This window comes from Adiantum capillus-veneris, chromosome 20 (assembly GCF_014529385.1).
Source record: "Adiantum capillus-veneris isolate H3 chromosome 20, ASM1452938v2, whole genome shotgun sequence".
In the NCBI taxonomy this organism is placed as follows: Eukaryota; Viridiplantae; Streptophyta; class Polypodiopsida; order Polypodiales; family Pteridaceae; genus Adiantum; species Adiantum capillus-veneris.
Genome location: NC_140950.1, coordinates 1,182,832 through 1,200,932, shown reverse-complemented (window position 1 = coordinate 1,200,932; position 18,101 = coordinate 1,182,832).

Genomic DNA, 18,101 nt, shown 5'->3' with positions numbered 1-18,101 from the left:
AAGGTGCTAGAAAGGTTTGCAATGTAAAATGCAAAACCAGTTTCTACACCTTTGGCTGGTCATTTTAAACTAACGACAGGATAAGTGTCCAAAGACACAAGAGGAGATAGCCATATGTCTAAAGTTCCATATGCTGCAGCGGTAGGTTCTCTAATGTATGCTATGGTCTGGACAAGGCCAAACATTGCACATGCAGTGGGAGTTGTGAGTAGGTTCATGGACAACCCAGGTAAAGAGCATTGGCAAGCTGTGAAGTGGATACTTAGGTATCTAAAAGGGACAACAACAAATGCTTTGTATTTTGGAGGAACTGATATTTTTCTAGAATGGTATGCTGATGCAGATATGGTAGGTGACAAAGATACTCGAAGGAGCACTACTGGCTATGTGTTCACGGTTGGAGGCACAGCAGTAAGCTGGGCTTCAAAGCTGCAGAAAGTGGTTTCACTTTCTACCACGGAAGCAGAGTATGTAGCAATGAGGGAGGCAAGCAAAGAAATTATGTGGCTTCACAGATTCTTAGAAGAGCTTGGATTCAAACAAGACAATTGTGTCTTGTACAGTGATAGCCAAAGCGCTATCCATCTTGCGAAGAACTCAGCCTTTCATTCAAGGACAAAGCACATTGAGGTGAGATATCACTTCATACGCACTCTTTTGGAAGAGGGACAACTAAAGCTAGGAAAGGTGCATACAAGTGAAAATCCTGCAGACATGTTACAAAGTGGTCAACAAGGAGAAGTTGAGCTTTTGCTCATCTTCAATCGGCATTCAAGGATAAGAAGCCAGAATGGAAAGCAGTCACAGGTTTGGTTTGGAGATCAGTCTCCAACTGGGAGATTGTTAAGTATGGAGCCTGATTTACCCTTGTAATTTTCTGTGGTAAAAGTGCACATTTGTAAGGTCCCCATTATGAGGAGAAGCCATCGTGCGTGAAGGAAAATCACTCACCGGAAACCAAAATTTTGATGGAAAAGAATCAGGGGCAACTTTAAAGGCCTTGGGGGCGGAGGCCCCCGAGACTTTTTTTTTTGCCGGAATATTATGGCCGCACGGCGGCCGGAAAGTGGTCGGAAAACAACCGGTCGGTTGGCCGGTGGCTTGTAGTCAATGGCCGATGGCCGGTGGTCGGAAGTCAATGGCCGGTGGCCGAATTCAAAAGCGGACTTGTCTTCTCATGGGCGGCCACACGTGGGCGGATTGGAGGGTCCGATTTGGACTTATTCGCACAAGGGCGGCTACACATGGCTGTCTCTCATAAAAGAGGGCAACCCTTTTGGCCTATAAAAGGAGGCCATTTCTACACACATTTCATAGTGTGAAGTTGATGCAACAAGGTGAGTGTGAGGTGGTGAGAGTGAAGCAAGGCGGGAGCTCCATTAAGGGTATAATCCCTTTGTAAACTACTTCTTGTTTTGAAGTACTAAAGCCATTGAGTGGCTGCTTTCCCGTGGACGTAGCCCACATTGGGTGAACCACGTATATCGTGTGTACTCTCTCTCTCTCTCTCTCTCTCTCTCTACTCTATAATTTTGTGTATATAAATCTATCTCTCTCCATTAAGTAATCTACTCAATTATCTATTTAGCTACGTCTTATTTCCTAACAACTAGTATCAGAGCAAGGTTTGCTCGTAGCTAAATTATCTCAAGGAAAGGATTCCTTGAATTGAGTGGGAGTTATGGCGGAGGAAGGGAAGCTCAAGATTGAGAAGTTCAACGGCAAAAACTACCAACATTGGAAGATGCAGATTGAAGACTATCTCTACCAGAAGGACCTCTATTTGCCACTAGGCGGTCTTGCGAAGAAGCCCGTAACAATGGCAGATGAAGCATGGATTGTCCTTGATCGAAAGGCACTGGAAACAATCCGTTTAAGCTTGGCGTCAACGTGGCCTTCAATGTTTCGGAGATGAAGACCACGGAGGACTTGATGAAGTCACTTGACGACTTCTACGAGAAACCATCGGCATCCAATAAGGTATTTCTTATGAAGCGCTTGTTCAATCTAAAGATGGCAAAGAATGGTTCAGTTACAGAACACCTAAATGACTTTAACACAAACATAAGTCAACTTCGATCAGTGAAAATCAATTTCGATGACGAAGCGAGCTCTCCTTATACTATCATCTCTACCGGATAGTTGGGACAGCGTTGTGATGGCTGTAAGTAATTCTATCTCTGGCACAAATACTCTTAAGTTTGATGATGTTGTGGGTGTTCTCCTAAGCGAGGAAATGCGAAGGGAAGCACAGGAGAATCATCAAGTGCTGCACTATTAGTGGAAACAAGAGGAAGGCTTAAGGAGAGGTTCAAAAACCAAAAGGGTCGTGATCGCTCAAAGCGGAGCAAGTCACGCACAAAGTCAGTTCTTGAATGTTGGAACTGCGGCAAGAAGGGCCACGTCAAGAAGGATTGCTGGTCCAAGAAGAAGAAGGAGACAGAGTCTCAAGACAACAAGCCAACATCGGAGGCCAATGTGGCAGGTAAATTAGAGCAAGATGCTCTAATTCTCTCATTAGACAATGTGTCTAATTCCTGGATAGTATTCCGGGCTTCATTCCATGCGACACCACACAAGCAACATTTTCAAGACTACACCAAAGGTAATTTTGGGTATGTATACTTGGGAGATGATGAAGCTTGTGAGATTGTCGGCAAAGGTACAGTTTCTGTCAAAACTGCTAACGGAAATGAATGGAAGCTTAAAGATGTTAGGCATGTTCCTTCTCTTCGCAAAAATTTGATCTCTACAGGACAATTGGACGATGAAGGTCACAACATTGCATTCGAAACAAACGGTGGAAGATCTCAAAGGGATCTTTGGTGGTTGCCAAGGGTGAAAAAGTCGGTACACTTTACTTGTGTACTGTTAGCATGCAACCTTCAGCTTGTGCAGCAACTACAGAAGTTGAGAGTGCGGTGTGGCACTACCGACTTGGGCATATGAGTGCCAAAGGAATGCAAATCCTCAAACAAAGAAGCTTCTACCAGGTTTGAAAGAAGTGGACTTAGAGTTCTGTGAAGATTGTGTTTATGGTAAACAAAAGAGGGTAAAATTTCAAAAATCAGGAAATGAAAGAAAAAATAAAAAACTTGAGTTGGTTCATTCTGATGTTTGGGGTCCTGCAAGTACACCATCACTTGGTGGCTCATTGTGCTATGTAACATTCATAGACGATGCGACTAGAAAAACATGGGTTTATGTCATGAAGAATAAATCCAATGTATTTTCCATATTTCAAAGGTGGAAAGCCTTTGTGGAGAATGAAACAGGTACCAAGGTTAAATGCCTCAGATCCGACAATGAGGCGAATATTGCAGCCAAGCTTTTGAAAGCTTTTGTGCTAGCATGGAATTTGGAGGCAAAGGACAACCCCAAGGACACCTCAACAAAAGGGATTTCGGAAAGGATGAACAGGACAATCATGGAACGAGCACGAAGCATGCGCTACATGCAGCCTACCGCTTGAGCTTTGGGCGGAAGCTGTAAGTACGTCTGTGTACTTAATCAATCGTCACCCTCAACGGCATTGGATGGGGAGTTCCAGAAGAGGCATGGACAGGTAAACTGGTGAATTATGCATTTCTCAAAGTGTTTGGGTGTGAAGCTTTCATGCACATAGATAGAAGCCTAAGATCAAAGCTAGATGCAAAGTCCAAAAAGTGTTTCTTCATTGGCTATGGAGAAGGAGACTTTGGGTATCGCCTATGGAATCCTGAAGATGGTAAAATCTTAAGGAGTAGGAATATAATTTTCAACGAACAAAATTTGTACAAAGATTACTTGGAAAGAAAACAAACAAAAGAAACAGGTGATGAGTACATGGAGCTTGAGGACGGTGAAGACTCAAGGACTGCAAAAGGTGACAATGTGCAACAACTTCAACCAAATGAGGAGCCTCAACCTATTCCCCGAAGATCTACAAGAGCAAGTAGACCTCCAGAAAGGTTTGTTCCTTCCCTTAACCATCTCTTGATCTCAGATTCTGGAGAGCCGGAATCATACGAAGAAGCTATGCAACATGAATCCAAAGAACAATGGACGAAGAGCATGCAAGTGGAGACATGGGAGTTGGTTGAGTTGCCTAACATGGGAGTTGGTTGAGTTGCCTAAAGGTAAGCGGGCACTTCAAAACAAATGGGTGTACAAGCTGAAGGAAGAAGAAGGTGGGAAGAAAAGGTACAAGTCTAGGCTTGTGGTAAAAGGTTTTTCTCAAAAGAAAGGTATTGACTTCAATGAAATATTTTCTCCTGTTGTAAAAATGAACTCAATTAGGCTTGTCTTAAGCCTTGTGGCTGCTCATGATCTAAATCTCGAGCAAATGGATGTAAATACGGCATTCCCTCACGGTGACTTAGAGGAGGAAATCTACATGCTTCAACCAAAGGGGTATGAAGTAAAAGGTAAGGAGAAAATGGTTTGCAGATTAAAGAAGAGCTTGTATGGTTTAAAGCAAGCATCAAGACAATGGTACTTGAAGTTTGATCGATGGATGTTGGATCATGGATTCACAAGATGCAACTCGGATCACTGCGTCTACACGGAGAATTTGGGAGATGGGAAATTCATCATCCTGATGTTGTATGTTGATGACATGTTGATTGCAAGTGCTAACATGGAGGACATCAAAGACCTAAAAGAGGAGCTGTCCAAATCTTTTTCAATGAAAGATTTAGGTGCTGCAAAGAGGATACTTGGTATGAAAATATCAAGGGACAGGATGAAGAAGACAATAAAGCTATCTCAAGAAGATTACATCAAGAAGGTACTAGAAAGGTTTGCAATGTAAAATGCAAAACCAGTTTCTACACCTTTGGCTGGTCATTTTAAACTAACGAAGGATAAGTGTCCAAAGACACAAGAGGAGATAGCCTATATGTCTAAAGTTCCATATGTTGCAGCGGTAGGTTCTCTAATGTATGCTATGGTCACAACAAGGCCAGACATTGCACATGCAGTGGGAGTTGTGAGTAGGTTCATGGACAACCCAGGTAAAGAGCATTGGCAAGCTGTGAAGTGGATACTTAGGTATCTAAAAGGGACAACAACAAATGCTTTGTATTTTGGAGGAACTGATATTTTTCTAGAAGGGTATGCTGATGCAGATATGGCAGGTGACAAAGATACTCGAAGGAGCACTACTGGCTATGTGTTCACGGTTGGAGGCACAGCAGTAAGCTGGGCTTCAAAGCTGCAGAAAGTGGTTTCACTTTCTCCCACGGAAGCAGAGTATGTAGCAATGACGGAGGCAAGCAAAGAAATTCTGTGGCTTCACAGATTCTTAGAAGAACTTGGATTCAAACAAGACAATTGTGTCTTGTACAGTGATAGCCAAAGCGCTATCCATCTTGCGAAGAACTCAGCTTTCATTCAAGGACAAAGCACATTGAGGTGAGATATCACTTCATACGCACTCTTTTGGAAGAGGGACAACTAAAGCTAGGAAAGGTGCATACAAGTGAAAATCCTGCAGACATGTTACAAAGGTGGTCAACAAGGAGAAGTTGAGCTTTTGCTCATCTTCAATCGGCATTCAAGGATAAGAAGCCAAAATGAAAAGCAATCACAGGTTTGGTTTGGAGATCAGTCTCCAAGTGGGAGATTGTTAAGTATGGAGCCTGATTTACCCTTGTAATTTTCTGTGGTAAAAGCGCACATTTGTAAGGCCCCCATTATGAGGAGAAGCCATCGTGCGTGAAGGAAAATCACTCACCGAAAACCAAAATTTTCACGGAAAAGAATCAGGGGCAACTTTAAAGGCCTTGGGGGCGGAGGCCCCCGAGACTTTTTTTTTTGCCGGAATATTCTTTTTCGCCGAAATATTATGGCCGGACGGCGGCCGGAAAGTGGTCGGAAAACAACCGGTCGGTTGGCCGGTGGCTTGTAGTCAATGGCCGATGGCCGGTGGTCGGAAGTCAATGGCCGGTGGCCGAATTCAAAAGCGGACTTGTCTTCTCAAGGGGGGCCACACATGGGCGGATTGGAGGGTCCGATTTGGACTTATTCGCACAAGGGCGGCTACACATGGCTGTTTCTCATAAAAGAGGGCAACCCTTTTGGCCTATAAAAGGAGGCCATTTCTACACACATTCATAGTGTGAAGTTGATGCAACAGGTGAGTGTGAGGTGGTGAGAGTGAAGCAAGGCGGGAGCTCCATTAAGGGTATAATCCCTTTGTAAACTACTTCTTGTTTTGAAGTACTAAAGCCATTGAGTGGCTGCTTTCCCGTGGACGTAGCCCACATTGGGTGAACCACGTATATCGTGTGTACTCTCTCTCTCTCTCTCTCTCTCTCTCTCTCTCTCTACTCTATAATTTTGTGTATATAAATCTGTCTCTCTCCATTAAGTAATCTACTCAATTATCTATTTAGCTACGTCTTATTTCCTAACATGCCCTCCTTAACTGCGTCAAAATAGGCATGGTTGAAAAGCTTACCGAGCTCTAATGATAAATGCCTTCCCTAAACAAAGTTGGGTGGTGCATCTTCTACCACGAGCCGCCATTTTCCATCATGTCAATGATGCAATGAATCTCCATTTGATTACAAAATTCCACACCAGTGCTAGGAAGCCAACAAATGGTAGCGCTCTCTCTCTCTCTCTCTCTCTCTCTCTCTCTCTCTCTCTCTCTCTCTCTCTCACACACACACACCACACACACACACACATACACACACACATTTTCACTAGAACAATGGAATATGGCTATCTTCACTTTATCTCTATAACAGATAGTAACCAAAGTAGGATACGATTCACATTTTGGCAACAAGTATGGATGATTTTCTCCTCATCCTATCAACTCTTAAACCAATCAAAAGGCATCCTTCTCACTTTATCCCTCCCTTGTCGTGCATAGGGTTATGATTTGTTGTTGCCACAATCTTAATCATTGCCAGAGTATCATATAATTTGGTAGCCCTCTAGCTATAGTGTACCTTGAGCCCCACCTCCTTGGGATTACGATGGCAACTACAACAGAATCAAGCCTTTGTATCCATAACCCCTTGCATATTCAGTGCCAGTTTCCTTGCTCATCCACCCTATATTCAAACACATGCATGTACATTGGCATCCCATTCATAGGCTGCTCACTTTAAGTCTCTTTGTTTAGTAAAGTTTCTTCATATGACCTCGCTTAATGAGAAGTTGATGAGTAGCTATGGTCATTAAACATGAGTGTTTGTTGAATCCCCTTGGAGAATAGATGCTCTCATTCCTTATTTGTGTTGACATGCATGCGATGGATGCACCCTCTCTCTCTATATCACACCTTGCTCTCACCTTGGGTTCATTAGATACGATTATTTAACTTTAAGACATGCCTTTTTAAGCTTACTTTATCCATGAGTAGGTGCATACCCCAATCCATCAAACCTCCTAATGTAGGGGTTATCGATCATGTAATGGGTTTACTATGCCTCACGTGCAACATTACACCTCACCTGCACCACCCAACTACTTTCCCCCTTGCTATGATACCAGCATGCACTCCTCACTACTACCACTCATAAAACAAAATGATGGCCCTTCTTTTGGATCCACAAATAATCATTTTTGCCTCTCTCTCTCTCTCTCTCTCTCTCTCTCTCTCTCTCTCTCTCTCTCTCTCTCTCTCTCTCTCTCTCTCTCTCTCTCTCTCCATGAGGATGTCTTACTGTTGTCTTTCCCTTATCATCAACCTACCTTGCACATAAAAATACGGATACATCAAGACATATTCTTGATCTTCCTACTCTACACACATGGCATTCAGCTGTAGGTTCGATGTAGTAATCCATATGGATATTAACGCTTCAAAGCTTTAAAGAATACAATGTCGATAAGAGCTCAAGGCAGAGTTACCACTATTTTTGCTTGTTGCATCTTTGTGTTGCCTTCATTGTGACAACCCCAAAATTCAAGTAGGCACTCTCACACCTACTCAGTACCTACATGCACATGCTTGGGAAGTGACTAATATTGTGAGCAATATTGGACGATTTGGCATATGTATAGCAAATATACACACAATTGATCGGAGTCTAAACAATATGTCATGAAAACTCAGATGAGGGTCTCTCAAGCGATGTTGTAAGTAATTGATTTTGAAATAAGGATGCTGGCGGTTTTTCTGTGATCTCATGTGCATGCATACACATCAAAAAAATTCATAGAGGGTCTTCAAGCCATGTCATAGTTGATCTGAAAAAAAAGATGCTAGCAATTTTGTAGATAGCATATACATGCACACACATGAAAATGCTTAATAGAGGTTGATGGGGGTTAATATTTGCTTGATCTATTTGAGCCCAAAAGGGGAGAAGACTACATGTATATCTAGATCATAGATTCATTGATACATATGCATATAAACTACTTACCTGAGAAATTTGCTACTACTTGGTCTTGATCTCGGATAATAATGTGCTTGTAAGCCGAGTACTCACACTTGTATGAAAGTTTCATGGTTTTATATGGAAACTTTGATTACCTTTAGTTGCCTTAAATCCTCCTATGAGGGGCTCCACTGAGCTGCTTGCTTTTGAGTACTAAAAATATCCCATAAAAACATGAAAAATGCTATCAATTTTTTGCTGGATTACCAGCTTTTCCGATGATTACCAATTAAAAATAATTACTGATAGTTTGAATGAGTACCAGCATCTTAGAAGTTTAGGATTCGCTTTATAAAAAATAGCTTGTTGGCCTTTTTGAAAGTTGTTGTTCCTTCGTTGCTAGCTAGAATCACACAATATTGGCAATCTTGCTAGTCTTTATTAACGACTTGGAATGGTATAATGGATCATTGCTAAGCTAGTATGGTTTAATGGTTTTAAACTCAACACAATCAAATATTTATTGATTGGATCTAGGATATTATTCAGTTGTCTGGTAATGTAATTCATAACATATATGTGATTACAAACATAGTTGTAGATTACACTCAGATTGAAGCATATATACAGGGCCGTATTCGGCTACAATGGGAACCATGGTGGTAATTTGATTGAATAACAGATCTTGAGCAGACTGCTTTTTTTTTTTAAATACCTACATGATTTCAAATTCACATATGATGTTTTTTTTAATATCCTTTAAAATAAAGCGGGGGGGGGGGGGGGGGGGGGGGGGGAGGGAATATGTGTGTGAGTAGATTGGGAGAATATAGTTTGAATGGTTTGGAACATTGCATAGCCATGTTTTTAACGTGTGGAAGAATATGACTCGAGGCATATGCCTTGAGATTTTGTATATCGATTTGGAATTTCAACATGGCGTTATGGCTTGGGATAGACAAGGCATGGACTAAGTGGTTTTGGGGTATCTCCTACTTTGAACACATTGAGCTAGTTTTCTCTTTATGATGATAGCCTTAATTCTCAAGTGAGGGTCTCTTTTGAGATAGCCTTTATTGGATTTTTTGAAATATAGTCCGAAATACAAGCGAAACTCCGTCCAGTTTTTTCAAATGGAAGTCTACACGATTACTAATAAATATGCTTGACTTCTGCATAGCGGTGAGTTTCTTTGTAATTTCTGAGATGGGTAACAAGAGAAAGGGGTCATTGGCACTTGTCCTCGGTAGTGATGTGCTTTGATGCATATGATTACATTTCTAAACAATATTTACTTGATCTCTTCTTAGTTATCAATTTCTTTGTTATTTTTGACATCGAGAACAAGGGGAAGGGGTTGTTGACACCTGTCTTCCCAAGTAATCCTAGTTTTGATGGGCTTCTGTCCATGGTTGCAATGGCAGCTTGTGTTGAATCCTTATCGAAGCATAGCCTAGCACTCTCTCTCATAAAAAACAAGATCTTTTTCTCTTTTTTACTCTCTCTCTCTCTCTCTCATACATAGAGAGTAATTATAGTTAGTTGGTGCATAAAAACAAGCACAAAGGTGCCTCAAATTGTTTTTATTGAGCTTCCCACCCTCTAATTTCCCATCCCATCATGTCCCACTTTGGATTTGACCTCAATAGTCTTCGCTCTAATGTGGAGGATACCTAGCAAGTGGAGGATTTCTCGTGCTCGCAACTCTTTGAAGTAATTGTGACGCAACTTTCACCATGGATAGCATCAACCTACTCTCATATGTCATCACCGTTGGAGATGTTTCTTCAATCCACTTAAGGATTCACGACCATTGGAGATTTTTTGTTTGGCCCCCCATCACTCCATCAGCAACAACTAAAGAGGTTATGGTGACACCTTCAGTTGAGAAGGATACTACTACGACGACACTGGTAGCCAAGAAGGGGGCCAAGCAATCTCGTGGTGAGAGTGGCAAGAAAAATTCAAAGAATGCAACACAAAAGGCCCGTTCGCAATAAGCTCTCAACAAATGACTCCACTGCTAATCGTGGCAATATGGTAAGTCATTTTTGAAATGCAATGCAAAATGTGTTTGTTCCTTGTGCTTTGGTGTTTTTGTGTATAATGGAATGCCTAATTCTTTGTTGTTTCCATGAGAGAATTGCAATCCACCAACAACCCAAGGTGAGGACTCATCATCAATCCCAGTTGATTATCCTAATTTTAGTGGTAAGAAGCGAGGGAAAAAGCAAGATAGGGTTGCTGGAGTCAAGCACAAATTCTAGGAGATATCCAAAAATCTAGCAGAGAGTATGGAGAAGACGAGCAACAACTCTTGGTGGAGCAAAAGAAACAAATCAAAGAGCTGCTTGCTTTGCAAGAGCGCCAAACTGAAGCTGCAATGGAGTGAATGGTGGTGCTTCAGATCACCCTCACCAGTTTGATGGGAGAAGCAAGGTTGATTTGGTAGTTGCCTCAAGATTCCTCAAGTTTGTGATATTGATTTAATGTATTTTAATATTAGAAGGAAGTTTTGTTGCAATTTACTAAGTGGTCATTGATGGTGATTCTCTCTCTCTCTCTCTCTCTCTCTCTCTCTCTCATTGTCGGTACTCTCACACCCCTATCCTATCTCTATTTCACAAGTATGTTTTTCTCTCTTCGTCTAATCCTTTTTCTCTCTCCTTCCCTCGGTACTTATTTCACATACCTCAACGCCACCTTAGAGAGCATACATATGAGAGAAATCCATGCTTATATAAACTCAAAAAAGCATCACTTTAGCCAAAAAAACACGAATTGATTAACTCGCAAATAAAATCAATCCCATATCTATCCACACTGAGAACTCGTGAAACCATTTCTTTGGTTTTTTTAGTGAGCCCTTTTGACGGTCCATCCCGCATGTTATGTTGGTGAGTTCCTTGATGTACCATTAATTTGCTCATGCTCTCATCCCTTGGCATGACATAATATACGAAGCAATCACATATACGCAAATAGTGGCAAGTAAGCTTGCCATCAAGTCTGCCGCAAAACTTGCCCATGCAAGGTAATTTTAGTATGCTGCCATTGAAATGTGTTGTGTTTGACTTCCCAAAATTAACCAATTTGGGACAGCTTTCATTGAGACATTTTAGAGCACCTGCACATTGACTTTTGCAATGCACTTCAGGAAATGTGATATTTGAAGTTTTTGGTTTGGTCCAATGGTGTGAATCATACTTATGTTGCATAGCATCCATTGGATGAACCTTTCCTAAGGTCGGTGGAAACTCAAACACCATGTTACCATTGTACACCTTTGGTATTTCCGACACTTGTTTGATTTCCACTATCTTTGAAAGAAGCTTTGACAAAGTGTTGGGCTTCGTCATTGCATTAAAAAATGACAAAATACTATTTGTACTCCTTACCTCGATAGAGTTTTGCAATGCTTGCTCTCCAAAGAGTTGTTCCTTTATTGGACTAGTAAGGTCTATGTAGGGAACATCCACCAATGGAGCAGCCATACCACTAGAATTTGAGACCCTGTCATCTTCGACTACCACCATGAACTTTGTAGAAAGAGATTTTTCCACAACATAAAACTCCTCTCCCAAGTGATTGCTTGTTCTCTCCCTTGGCGCTGTCAACTCTTCACTCCCAACCATGACAATTGCATGCAAAGCAGAAAAAGTTTGTGGCGAAACATGCTCCTGTAGATATTTAACCCCAAGGATAATCTTCGCATTGGTAAAGGGAAAAGCCCTTTCGAAAGAAGGCAAGACTATAGTGCATGACATTATAGTTGAGTAGAAATCTCTTACAGGATATTGAAAAGATGAGAGTGAAAGTACTTAGTTGTGTATAGAAGATTAACGAGCATTTAATATTGATCTTAGTAGTTATTAGTAATATACTCTCTCTCTCTCTCTCTCTCTCTCTCTCTCTCTCTCTCTCTCTCTCTCTCTCTCTCTCTCTCTCTCCGTGTGAACCACCCCCCAACCCCCCTCTCTCTTTCCCCGTGTGGACTGCCCCCACCCTCTCTCACCCTCTTTCTCTCTCTCTCTCTCTCTCTCTCTCTCTAACCACCCCCCAACCCCCCTCTCTCTCTCCCCGTGTGGACTCTCTCTCTCTCTCTCTCTCTCTCTCTCTCTCTCTCTCTCTCTCTCTCTCTCTCTCTCTCTCTCTACAGCCCGTGGAACCGGCTCCCATCCCCCTGTCTCACTCTCCCTCTTTCTTTCCCGTGTGAACCGCCCCCATTCCTCTCTCTCTCTCTCACACACACATGAACTGCCCCCCATCTCCCCTCTCTCCCTCTCTCTCCCCCCCCCCCCCCCCCCCCCATGTGGACTGCCCCCATCCCCCTCTCATTCTTTCTCTCCCCATCTCTCTCTCTCTCTCTCTCTCTCTCTCTCTCTCTCTCTCTCTCTCTCTCTCTCTCTCTCTCTCTCTCTCTCGGGTGGCAGGGGAGCAAGGGGAGGGGGACGTACAGGGGCAAGGGCGACGAAGAGCGATGGGGCGGCCCGGGGGGGGGGGGGGGGGCAGAGGATGGGAGGGTAGGCGAAAAAGCACAGGGGGGCGATGGAGAGGCGACATGGAGGGAGGGGAAAAACATAGGGGGTGTGGGGGGCGACGTGAGGTGACGGGGGCGACAGGGGGAAAATGCAGGGGGGGACGACAAGGCGACAAAGGGCGCGCAGGGGACATGGCGACAATGACCGACAGGAGAACGGGGAGTCAGAAGGGGCCGCTGCAAAGTGCACGTGGACTGTGTTGGCTCGCAGTCCAGGTGGACTTTGGAGAGGCCCTCGCGTCTCCCTACGTCAACGCTCCCCTTGTGCCCCCCTATCATCCCTCCCCATGTCCCCACATGTCCCATGCTCCCCCATACCCCCCCCCCCCCCCCGACGCACCGTGCGTCCCCCCTTCCACTTGCACCCTTTGCCCCCCTCGTGCCCCCTACCACCCGTCCCCCGCGTCCTTATCTGTCTCCTGTCCCACTCTCGCCCCCTGCCTCCCAGCTGATCCTGCGTCCCCTGCCTCGTCGTGCATCCCCATTTAACCCCCTCGCGTCCTGTGTTGCCCTTCCCCACCTACCCCCCTTACACCTTGTTCCCCTCTCACCCCCTGTTGCCCAGTTGTCCCCGCCCACCTTGTGCCCCCTACCGTCTCTGCCCCATTTGTCCCCTCCCGCCCTATGTCCACCCTGCTACCCTGCCGGGGCCCCTTCCCCCCTTGCGAGCACACCCCCCCCCCCCCCCCCCCCCCCCCTTTTTCCAAATGTCTATAAAAGCTTACTTTTTTTAACTCTTTATTTTTTCCCATAGTTCTACTATTCCTCAAGAGTTAGTGATCTCTATCTTTTAGAAAAGCAAAAATAAATAAAAATCATTCCTTAGTATCTTTCCAAACCTTCTATTATTTTATTTCATTTCTTTTAAACCTTCTTCCGACACCTTCAAACCTCTCATATTACTTTCACCTTTCATTAGTTCTTTGAAAACCATAAGCACCCTAATTAACAAACAAGATGCCAATTTTAACAAGAAAACAGTCTAAAGACGTGGACCGCCAAGAAGGGATGACGATTCAAATCACCCAAGAAGAAAGTCCTCTTCACACCAGTCAGGAGAGCGGTTCCGTGGTTGGAGTGTCCATTTTGACGACGATGCAAGTGCCTCCTTTGACAAGTGCAGTCATGTCAACGACTATCCTTGCGGAAAACACGGGTAATGATCCTCTTACCGATTTCTTTGGATCCGTGGTTGATAGCCACATCTCATCGGGTTGGATTAACGCACATGTTGTGATATACAAACACTTGTTGCATCGCATCTACCTTTGCCATCTTTTGGTCAACCCGGCCATTATAACGAATAATGATTGTGTAGTTGAACTAACAAACTCTATAGTTGAAAGAGGTTACCAACCCATGATGGCTCGCTTCATTGTGTCTAAAGCTTTTCTCGGACAAGATCCTACACCATTCGATAGGTGTGGCACTTACGGGAGAGAGTTAGTCATGTCGGCCACATTTGATGACCAAATTAGAGACATCCCCGAGCTCTCTCACATGGAGGAGAAAATGTTCATTGTTTGGGGCCGACAACCACCGGCTCCATGCGTGGAAAGATTGGGCATTGTGGGAGCGGTTGGATGAATTCTCTACACTAAAGGTTGAGTGCATGATTGTGAAGTGTGACCTTGCGGAGATGGCGGAATTTCTCTTGGTGCTCGGCATGATCAACAAGTAAGTTTCTTCACATTTCTATTGGTGCACTTGATATTATCGATTGTTAATGTAATGTTTTATTTAAAATTAGGGTGATGCGAGTCCATGTGCCTCACACCACTATACACGACATATTTATGATGCAAAAAATAGCGCTTGCGGACCCACATTCCTTATTGGACAAATTCAATGAAGAAGATAGGGCAAAAGCTTATAGGGCATTTCGTGGGACGGCAATGAACTGTTCAAAATGCCTTAAACTACCTATGTCTTTGTTACCATATACATGTGGTGATGATGTGTGTGAACACACTAGGACAGTCGGGGAATTTTTCCCCTCTTTAGGAGGTTTTTTCCCCCATGCATTGTATATACGCCCATCACTCTAGGGCTATCTATCTTTTTGTTGCACACTAAGTAATACATTCTCTATTCTGTGCCTTGAGCTTCCTTTGTCTTCTCCAAGCGCTTTAAGTACCTGGGATCAAGAAGAATCTTTTGTTTGTATTTGCACTTGCTAGACTTGGACTTGTAGTCAAATTTGTGGATGACAGATGTACAGTTCATGATCTCAGTTTTGGTGATGAAATTGTTGCATCTAGGCTTTTGTGCCATGAGCTGTATAAGCTCACTTTGTATGACAAGTGTGGAAAAAATTTTGCAAATGCAGTTGCAGATTCAAGGGCTATTCAGATGCAAAACTTTGACATGCACGTTTTGGTCATCTGAATTTTGCCAGTTTGCTGCGTTTGCAAAAATCAGATATGGTTGCTTCTTTGCCGCCTCTTGAAGCACCTGTCAAACATGTTTGTGAAGGTTGTATTTTGGGTAAGATGCAGCGTTTGAAGTTTCCAAAGGATGGTTCAATTATGGCCACATGCAGATTGCAGCTTGTGGATAGTGATGTTTGTGGGCCCATGCAAACTCCATCCTTGGGCAATTACCTTTACTTCGTGCCTTTCATTGATGATTACTCCAGGCATGCATGGGTATTTCCACTTAAAACGAAGTCCGAAGTTTTTATGTGCTTCAAATAATTTTTGGCTATGACTGAAAATGTCTCAAAATGTACTATGGGCACCCTCCGTTCTGATCGAGGCGGGGAGTATATGTCTCATGAATTTAATGCATTTCTGGCTAGTTGAGGGATAAAACACCAATGTACAGTGCCTTATACACCTCGTCAAAATGGTGTTGCTGAGAGGAAAAACATGTCACTTACGAAAATGGCACGATGTATGGTCAAAAGTCAAGCTTTGCCGCATTCTTTTTGGCTTGAGGCCATCATGTGTGTCGCTTATGTACTAAAGAGGTGTCTTGTGAAAGCTTTGCAGTCTATTACTCCATATGAAGCATGGCATGATAGAAATCCTTCTATTGAGCACATGCGTGTTTCTGGTTGTTTGGCATATGCTTTGGTGCCACAAACACAACGCAGAAAATTGGATGATAAGGCCGTCAGATGTATTTTTATTGGTTATAGTGTTGAAAGCAAAGGTTAAAGGTTGTATCATCCGCAAACAAAGCGTATTCTGGTTTCACGGGATGTAGTGTTTGTGGAAGATTCTGTTCAGCCTTTGTTGTCATGTACTAGAGACAGTAATGTAAGCTCACAGGGACATTTATGACACTTTGTTGCCTCTTTTCAGTGGTGGAAATACGAATGTAAATTCCAATGAGGCAAATATACAGCCTATGGGGGTTTCAGAAAATGTTATAGATCAGCCTATTACTGATGTAGATGTACATGATGTACTTAATGAGGACAGGGCTGAAAATGAGCAGGCTAGAGTTATGCCAAAATGGCTTGTGCATACATTACATGACAGTAAATTGGATGCACCTTTGTCTAGCGTACTCGTTTAGGCTCTCGCCATGCACCTTATGCATCAGATTGTTATGCTTTGGCTGTGTCTAACTTACATGATGTTGAGGAACCTCTATCTTTTGATGAAGAACAGAATTCAAAAAATTGGATGGCTGCCATGCAATCAGAATATGATGCACTTATAGAAAATGACACATGGACTTTATGTGATTTGCCTCCTGGCAAAATGCCATTGGTACAAAGTGGGTTTACAAGTTGAAATGCGAGTCAGATGGTGAGATCGATCGCCATAAGGCTCGACTTGTTGCAAAGGGTTATGCACAGCAAAAAGGCATAGATTATGAAGAGACTTTTGCTGAGATGTACATCAATCAGACATTGTTATTGCTTTCTTGAATGGTGACATATTTGAGGAAATTTGTGTAACACAGCCTCGCGGTTTTGTCAAGAAAGGACAAGAGGACAAAGTGTGTAGATGTAAGAAGGCTTTGTATGGGTTGAAGCAATCTCCTCGTGCTTGGTATGAGAAAGCTAACACTCATTTGGTCAAACAAGGATTTCGTAAAACAGTCCAACAGAAAGCACATTGTATGTAAAGCGTGAGGGTGATGCACTTCTCATTGTGGTTCTTTATGTAGATAATTTGCTGATCACTGGACCAAATGAGAGATATATTGCTAAATTCAAGGCTGATTTGAATGCTACTTTCAAGATTTGGGATTGTTGCATCATTACTTGGGTATACAGTTTAAGCAGTGTGATGGTGGTATTGCCTTGTGTCAGAAAAGTTACATAGAGACATTTCTATGTAAGTTTGGAATTGAGGATTGCAAACCTATTGCCACTCCTATGGAAACAGGTTTGAAGTTGAGTCTACATGATGCTGGCGATCCTACTGATGTCACTCTTTACCAAACTGTTGTTGGATGCCTCATTTATGTATGCAATACGAGGCCGGACATTCAACTTGCAGTCTCACAAGTCAGTAGATTTATGCATAGTCCAGCGTCTAAGCATTGGCAGGCTGTCAAGAGGATTTTTTGCTACCTTAGTGGCACTTTACATCTTGGATTGTTTTATCCCAAGGGGGATCATTGCCGCCATACTTACATGCTTTTTCGGACTCAGATTGGGCTGGTTGTTTTGACACGCGAGTGTCCACAAGTGGTTTTTGTTTCATGCTTGGTAGTTCATGTATATCATGGTTGAGCAAGAAGCAACCTACTGTGGCCACTTCACAGCTACAATTGAGTATGTATGGCTCACACGCCTTATGGCTGATTTGGGTGTTGGACAGGACACTGCCAACACTATCTACAATGATAGTCAGAGCGCATTGGTAGTTGCGAGGAACCCAGTTTTTCATGCTCGCACAAAGCACATTGAGGTGCATTACCATTATGTCAGGGAGAGGCTCTCAGCAAAAGAGATCAGCTTGGCCTATGTGCCAACACAGGACAACCTTGCAGATCTTTTCACAAAGGCATTGTCTCATGAGAAGCTCGAAGCTTTCCACAAAGCTTTGGGCTTACTCCCCTTTGTGGATTGATCATGTCCTCAGGGCATGGCACTTCCCTTTACTCATGTGCCAGCTCTCGTTCACCGCATCACTCCAGGGGGGATTTGTTACCATATACATGTGGTAGTGGTGTATGTGAACACACTAGGACCACCAGGGCATTTTTTCCCTCTTTAGGAGGTTTTTTCCCCCGTGCATTGTATATACGCCCATCACTCTAGTGCTATCTAT